Source organism: Stylophora pistillata, chromosome 3 (assembly GCF_964205215.1).
Source record: "Stylophora pistillata chromosome 3, jaStyPist1.2, whole genome shotgun sequence".
Classification (NCBI taxonomy): Eukaryota; Metazoa; Cnidaria; class Anthozoa; order Scleractinia; family Pocilloporidae; genus Stylophora; species Stylophora pistillata.
Window position 1 is genome coordinate 43,131,249 of NC_142521.1, and position 8,260 is coordinate 43,139,508.

Sequence of the window (8,260 nt, forward strand, 5' to 3'; positions counted from 1 at the left end):
GATGCAATGCAAAATTATGAATTGTAAGAAGATCGTTAAGATTTGCGCGCTCGAAGGTTAAGAATTTCACGGGCTATCCTTGGTGTCGTTTGGGACACTTCGGATTGGTGAAAGATTAAGATTCTGGTTGCGTTTTTAAGTGCGAATTATTGGTGAAATTTTCTTCGATACGTTGGAAAGCCTAGGAAGACGAGAATTTGACATTGCCTCGTGGCTTCGATTCCCTTATTAGTTTGGAGTGCGTTGGTGATCGATGTTGTGCTTTTCTATCGGAACTAGTACGGTAAGCTAAGGTTTCGGTTGCACTTCATGCTGGTATTTTTGTTAAATTTAAATATTACAACCATTCTTCAAAGATCGCGTTCAAGTTTCGGGCTAAATACTTTCAGATGTATACCGATAAACGGTCAGTACAAAATGCAGACTGCAGACTGCAGATTGCAGACTGCAGACTGGGTATAAAATGCAGACTAGGTATAAAATGCAGACTAGGTATAAAATGCAGACTGCAGACTCCAGACTGGGTATAAAATGCAGACTGAGACCAAAATTAGGTATAAAATGCAGACTATGCGAGAGCAATGTTTTTTTTAACGTACCTCAGTGTCACGCAATCGCCTTCCTGGGTATAATATTTGATAAAAGAGAATGGATTTGAATTTTTCATTTCCAATTCTTAAAAATGTAACACAAGTGGGCTGAAAAATTTGTAGGCCCGGGCTACGCCACTGTTAATTAACTGCTGTTTCAATGTCCCAGGCAGTCATGGAACGTGAATTTGAAAGTGTGACATTTACACGAGACCAGTTCGAGTGCTTAACACAACCTGTCTTATTCGAATTTTACGGTAGCATGTTAACCTTCTGTGTCGAGGAATGATTTTTTTTTTTATTATTTTGTTTGGGATATGCAAAAGTAGATGATACAAAATTTAAAAAACGAGACAGATCTCCGTGTTTCAATGACCGAAAATTTGTGATTTTCTTCCAGCCTCATTATAATTTTTATTATGTTACATGTAGCAATCTCAGTGTCTACATTGATGGTTATTATGGAGACAATTGAAGACATGTATTCATTGTAATTGTATGGGACTACGCAAAAATTCAACCTCTGGTATGGTTGATGTCAAACATATATCCTGGAAAGTTAACTCACAAACTTTTGACACGTATGATGAAGATCTGGTATCTTTTATAAAGGATAGGTTGCTCTCTCCCATGCTCTCCAGCAAGAAACAGTTGGGTTACAATGCATTAAATCATTCTCTTTGCTCACCCAGAAGAGGACAGATTTGCAGCAAAATTACTCTTCACTTGATAATATTTGCTTTTTGATTGAAATCAGTGGCTGACGTAAGCCACTTTCTTTCTTTTGATCTATTTAGAATAAAGCCCTTTGAACTAAATCATAAGGAATATGATAATAATATGCATGTTATGTTACCACTCTTTACATACTTTTTGAACTATGTGTTTTCAATATTGAAATGAAATAAATACTAATTCATGCACAATTGAATACTTAATTCAGTAGAGACTATTGCCTATTATTAGCAATTATTGCTCCTACATGTGTTAGCAAAAACTTGGTCTTGTTGGCTTTCATTGTGAGCCTTTGGTGATCCATATATTAGGGGAGACACTCGCTGCAACTATCTTTGCAAAGAAAATACTAATCTTTTCACCCTTACTTAATTTCATACATACAGGCATGGATGACAACCAGCAGCAAAGCAAAGTCACAAAAGTGCCGATGAGGTGGTAAGCTCCCTTGTAAACATTTTCTTGGAAAATTATGCACTAGTTATAAAAAGGTAAATGTTGTGATTAATTTTTGTCCTTGGTATAAGCATAATTTTCCTTTGGTTTGGTAATGATATGAATGAAAATGCATTTTGTGTAAAGAAAGATAAAATGTAGCTCCTAGAGTGTATGTTATGATGAGATGATGTGTCACCATCAATTTGGCCTCAGCTATTCAAAGTAAAAGAATTAAACTAAGGATGAAACTGAACCACAGCATACCTATACTAAACCCTCATTTTAATTGTATCAATATTATTATTTTTCTGGTGTTCACCCAATAGATTCAATCCACTGACAGACAAATATGGCACCTGTACATTTTACCATTACTCTTAGGCTAAGGCACATGTAGAAAGCAATATTTCTAAAAACAACAACGTATGCAAGGTTTAAATTTTTCAGACCTTTACTGCTTGTTTTTATGAGTGGTTCCAGGATTTTCTTGCACAAAGAGGTCTGGTTGAGTGTAGCAGTCGTCATATTTTTCAGTATGATGGTTTCACAGTAACTGTTGTATGAAGTAATGTACCCTTCTCCAATATTAATTTTGCAAACTTGTCACTGACAAAGAGCTAGTTCATGATTAGACACTGATCATTTCATTGATTGCCATGTTCTACATTTATCGTTGAAGTATCACCATATTTATCTGTGTATAAATCGACTCTTTATGACGGAAAAATTAGCCCAAAAAATCACTCTCGTCTTTTACACAGATCATAGAATGATAAAGACCTGACCCAAGCAATCCAAGAAATTAGCATACCAATTGCCTGAAGTCTATTAGGAAAACCAGGTTCACAAAACAAGTTCTAATTGTGTTCAAGTTTTGTCAGTTTTCAGTGCGTTCTTCATCGATGAAAAAGTTTGAAATAATAAATTTTATGTGGCTTAAACAAAAACCTAGTGGGGCTGATTTCTATTGTATCTTCTGATCTGTAGAGCAGACAATTTTCCTTACAGCTTTGGTGCTGAATTCTCATTTTCAGTCAATGATTACAGTAACTTAGTGACCTGGCAAATGCTGTTTTCTTGTGCGGTCTTGTTTGTTACGTGCGTGGACCATCTATGTTAAATATTGTGTAGTTTTCAAGATGGCCGTGTTTTCATTCGAAGCTCTTCAGTGTTCCTTTAGTCTACTAAATCTCCTTTCAAAAGGTTATTTAAATGCATGAAGATTTCATTTTCAAAACGATTTACAAAAGATGGTGAATTACTTCTCCAGTAAATCGAAGTGGTTGTATATGCTTAAATCATGAATCGTGGGGATGTAAACAAGTGCTACTAAACTTCACAGCTCATGGTTACATTTTGCTCTGCAGTTTTTTTAATTCACCATGTTTTCAATACATTCTCAGAAATAAGAGATCAACCATATGGGAAATTTCTGTCGGTCTGAATTTTTCTTTACTAGAAATAATGAAAAATCTGATTTTCAACCTTGAAAATGGGGGTCAACCTATACATGGATAAATACGGTAATTAACTCCTTCACTATCAGTAATTGCATTAAAGATTCTGTGTTAGAAATCACAGCACCATATCCCAAAATCTAATGTTGTCCTCAGCACAATTTCATTTTTTGAGCAAGGCAAAGCTAAAAATCAATCAAGGGCCACACAGACATCACAGAGACAACATTGCTATGTATAATGTTTATGTACTCAGATAGGTAAAAGCTACTCTATTCATTAATTCAATGTCAATACTCTCCCTCATAGTAAAGTAAGTAAAGTCTGTTTACGAGCCTAGTGGCCCATTAGGCCAGAGCTTTAACTCCGGTTTCTGTAGCATGAAGCTACTAGGAGTACTTCTACCTCCCCCTGGATGGGATGCTAGTCCATCGCAGGGTTACCCCCAGCATTAAATTGCTGGTACTCATTTATACACCTGGGTGAAGAGAGGCACTAAAGTAAAGTGTCTTGCCTAAGAACACAACACAATGTCCCGGCCGGGGCTCGAACCCGGAGCACTCGATCCAGAGTCGAGCGCACTAACCATGAGGCCACCGTGTCTCCACATACTCTCCCTCATAGTAGCTATAATTTTTAGCCAACTTGGGAAATAGCAACCAAACATGGACCCTTTTGGACATCCAAACTTTTAAATTTCAAGGGGAAGGTTCCCCAGACTTTGCCATCCACGTGGGAATAAATGGCTGCCACACTGTCATTTTGGTCCCTCAAATGTGTTCCCTCCTTTCCACAATCTTACCAAAGCCTCCATATGTGTAGTAATAAAAACATTGAAGTGAAGAGTGCTATCACAGGAAGAGATGATGATCATGCACACTATTAATAGAGTCATCCTAGCAGATGTTTGGCAAGGTATTGCATTCTTTGCTCAAAATCTAGTTTACATAGACCTGGGAAAAAAGAATGGTGTGTAGCAGTCATTCAGGTTGGTTAATTGCTCCAAGCTCTAACATTATACCACTGCTCATTTGGTTATCTTTCTTGCCAATACTCTTTCTGGTTATTTGGGTTTTCTTGGAAACTCAGGCTCTTGCCATTGAGAAGAAGCATGATATGTGTTTACAAAATTAAAAGCAATGAAAAGTGAAAACAAATTGGAGATTAACAGGATGGTATCAAAGACTGGTATAATTTTTTTTTTTGCTGAGGGGTAGTTTTTTATTTTTAAATCAGAGTTTTAGCCTAAGTATGTCTAAGTGTCTACACTTGTTGTTTAGTCTTGTGGTTTCTTACTTTAAGAAGTAACTAAAGTTAAAATTTTTGAATTTTTTTTTTTACAGCCAATTGAGTCTGTAAATGGAAAGTAAACACAAAATAATGATGGTAAGGAACAAATTGCTTGCACTATAAATTATTGAAAGTAGTCTGCACTCTCCATATTTGTTATTTTTAATTGACATGCTTTGCACAGGTGTTGTGTAATAAGTGTGAATAAGACTGTGCAGCGAATTAGCTCGTGCTGCAGCATTCCATATCCAACAAATTTAATAGAAGACCCTTTGGTCATTTCACGCCATATTGGATCTTGATATGTCCTTGAAAGAAAAGTTGCTTGAGACATATTTTTATTGTAAACATTTATGAAGCTTTCTTCTGATATATAGTTTGCTAAGATTTTAGTGAAACTACTGTAGTGTGCAAACAATTTTTTTCCCGAAGGACACCCGCAAAAGTGGGAAGTAACCTTGAGCTTGTCACATGCGATTTAAGTCGTATCATATAAATCTGCCCTAAAAACGAAAAATTTGCATTACTTTTATAATATTGAAGTGAATGCTTTGATACACAGTGGCTTTAGCCTCTGCATATCCTCTTATGTTTTTCTCTGAATACCTGGGAGCCGAGCAAACTGGTAACCACCCATTTTCTCTCATTCTCTTTAAAATAGGATTGTTGATCAATTTTTACCATGGCTCAAGATGGAGGACCACGTGGTGAGATAAACTAATTTCTTCTCTGCCATCCTTAGAGGGTTTCTCATACTTTCAGATTAGAACAGAATTTTGGCTAACCTAACAACTCAACAGGAAATCATCCCTTTTAAATTGAATGTTCTAAGGGAGTTCTTGAAGTTGCTTTGAGGTTTATTGCCTATCATGAAATAAAACCAGTGAACAGGGCTGTTATGAATTACACACAACTTCAGATGAGGGTGTCTGGCATAGTGAAGTACTGGTGCATTTCATCCCTGAGAAGAAATCAAACTACTGTTTTCTCACTTATAACATTACTTAAAAATTAATAATCAGCGACTTAGGTGTCAGGCATATCAAAGAATATTGGCACGAAAAGAGGTACTCTCCCTAATGGTTCATGTGCACATTCTAGGGTGAACGTTATTGTATCTCTAGTATGAACATTGGTGGTGATATTTTTGACAAAGGCCATCACTGGACGGCCATGTCTACGGATTTGAAGGAAGTATTAGACCACAGAGGCTCAGGGCTAAACAGCTTTGTAAAATGTCGTATATTGATGTTACTAAGTAATACATATCTTATGTTTTGAAGAGCATGTGATTAACATGGACTGGCTGGAACAAGAAATAGTTATGGAAGAGCAGCTGGATAGAGGAGGAGAAGAACAAAGAAAAAGGGAGGAGCAAACGAAAAGAGAGAAACAAAGAAAGGGAGAAGATCAATTCCTCTTTTTTTCAAATATGTGAAATCATAATCTCTTGGAAAACTATATCAGGGATATAAATTTAATGTATATTGTTTCTTTTTTTATTTTTAAGTGAGCTTAATGATCTTGTTTATAATGGAACAGCCATATTAGTACGTCAATGTCATCGGAAGACTTTAAATATTTGGAAGAGAAACTTAAAACTTGTCCTTTGCTTACATAGATTTTTCTTTTGTGAAGCCCTACTAAGTGACGCTTGATGTCATGTTAAGTTCTCCTTCGGTCCCACAAGTAAACAGGAAGCACGTTGGAATGGGACGACAGTAGTTCATCCTAAGTCACCAAGGGCTTCTTTTGCAATGAACCCTTCAATTATTCTGTTACAATGTTTTATCTGGCAGTGAATAGTACCCGTGAGCCTCTACGAAGACGTTTACTTTGCTTGTCAAGCAAAGATAAATCAATAGTTTGCCGTCAATATATGCACATGCATTTGCGTATACAGCGACTTCTGGGAAAATTTCTCATTGCCTGAAGACATTTTTAACGCTAAATTGACTTAAATTCCAGGGGTGCGAATAATATGCAGACCCTTTTCAACAATCAGAAGATCACAGTGGTGAAACATAACACCAAAACTTGCATACTGATAAATATTTTATGGGGAAGGCTACATTCTCTTTTCCAGCAAAATAATCTCCTCAAGTTAAGTGATATTTGTCGAATAATCCTTAGGCTTTGTGCAGGGGATCCTACAAAGTACCGACTAAAATTATTGACTTCACCCGGGGATAGCCTTCCGACAACTACCCCCGACTCAAAATTTTCTTACGCGAATTAAGGGTGCACTTCCAGCGATCTAACTTACAACTGCAGTATATCTGTTTATCCCTATTTCCATGTTTTGAGTGCATTCGAAAATCAAAACAATTTCTCAGCTCGTATTCTGCATGTGCAATACATCCAAACTTGACATATCCATTGTTAACCACTTTTTCCATTTTTCACTGAATGTAGAACTTCTCGAGAAAAGGCAATAAATTCTGACAATTTATCCAGCAATTAGAATATATTCTAACATGCCAAATCCAATCTTCACCCCAATTTTCCACTTTCTCGATCAACTCTAGAAACACGGGGTTAATTAAAACAATTCATCCTACAAGTGGATAATATCATAACTTTTCCATATCCAATCTTTACCCCGATTTGTTCAATTAACTGTAGAAAAACGGGAATCGTGAAAATTCGATCGGTTAACATCATGACTTGCCGTGTCCAATCGTTACCCCGATAATCCATTTGTTCAACGAGTCTCGAGAAAGCCGTGATAAGTTCTGACAATTCATTACGCAAGTGGAATATAACCTTAGTTGCCATATCAAATCTTTACCCTAATTTTCAATTTTTGTTTTCGTTTATTAGAGACAAATAAGGTAAAATCTGACAATTACTCCCACATGTGGGATATGCCAAAAATGGGGTAAAATCGGACAATTCATCCTGCAAAGGAAACATATTCCAACTTGTTGTGTGTAATCTTTACTCGATTTTTCATTATTTTCAGAGAATTCTAAGAAAACAACAATTCATGTCATAAAAAGAATATATTCCAACGCACAGTGATTGAATTATAACTCGGTACATCCCTGATGTTCCGTTTTTTCTGATAAATTCCGAAAAAACGGGGTTCATTCTGAAAACTCACCCCATAAGTAGAATACATTCTAAGTTTCCATATCCAATCTTGAACCCGCTCTTCTATTTTTATTTCAATGAACTCAAGAAAAAAGGGGACGGTAAGTTATGAGAATTTATACCGTAAGCGGAGTATATCCTAAGTTGTCATAGCCAATCTTTACCCCAAGTTTCGAATTTCTTATTTTTTTTAATGAATCAATTCCAGAAAAACAAGACAAACTCTGACAATTCATGCTACAAGGGGATAATACCCGAAGTTCCCAAATGCCATCTTTGCTTCGATGTTCCAATTTTTTTTTAAGTGAACTCTAGAGAACAGGGGTAAAAATTTTTAGAATTAATACCGCAAGTGGAATATAACCTACGTTGTCATGTGAAATCTTTCCTGATTTTCCTTTTTTAATGGATTAATTCTAGAAAAACGGGGTAAACTCTGAGAATTCATGCTACAAGCGGATAATACCCGTAGTTCCCTTATGCCATCTTGCTCTGATTTTGGAATTTTTTTCAAGGAATTATAGAAAAACAGGGAAAATTCTAGTAACTCATCCTCCAAGTCGAACATATTCCATTGACTTGCCACACCTAATCTACTCTACCCCGATTTTCCATTTTTTTTCAATGACTAGAAAAACGGGGCTCCCACTGACT

General features: G+C 36.2%; 1 long non-coding RNA gene across 3 annotated transcripts; it reads left to right on the forward strand.

Moving 5' to 3' along the window:
* The first annotated feature begins 60 nt into the window (after positions 1 to 60).
* LOC148736224 (uncharacterized) lies at positions 61 to 6,115 on the forward strand. Of its 3 annotated transcripts, none has more exons than XR_015998524.1 (5): positions 61 to 283; positions 1,712 to 1,816; positions 4,564 to 4,606; positions 5,172 to 5,217; positions 5,794 to 6,115. It is a non-coding gene; the product is annotated as an uncharacterized LOC148736224 (long non-coding RNA). The 3 variants fall into 3 exon arrangements; XR_015998523.1 differs by having other exon boundaries at positions 1,712 to 1,763; XR_015998525.1 differs by having other exon boundaries at positions 1,712 to 1,760.
* Positions 6,116 to 8,260: the final 2,145 nt, after the last annotated feature.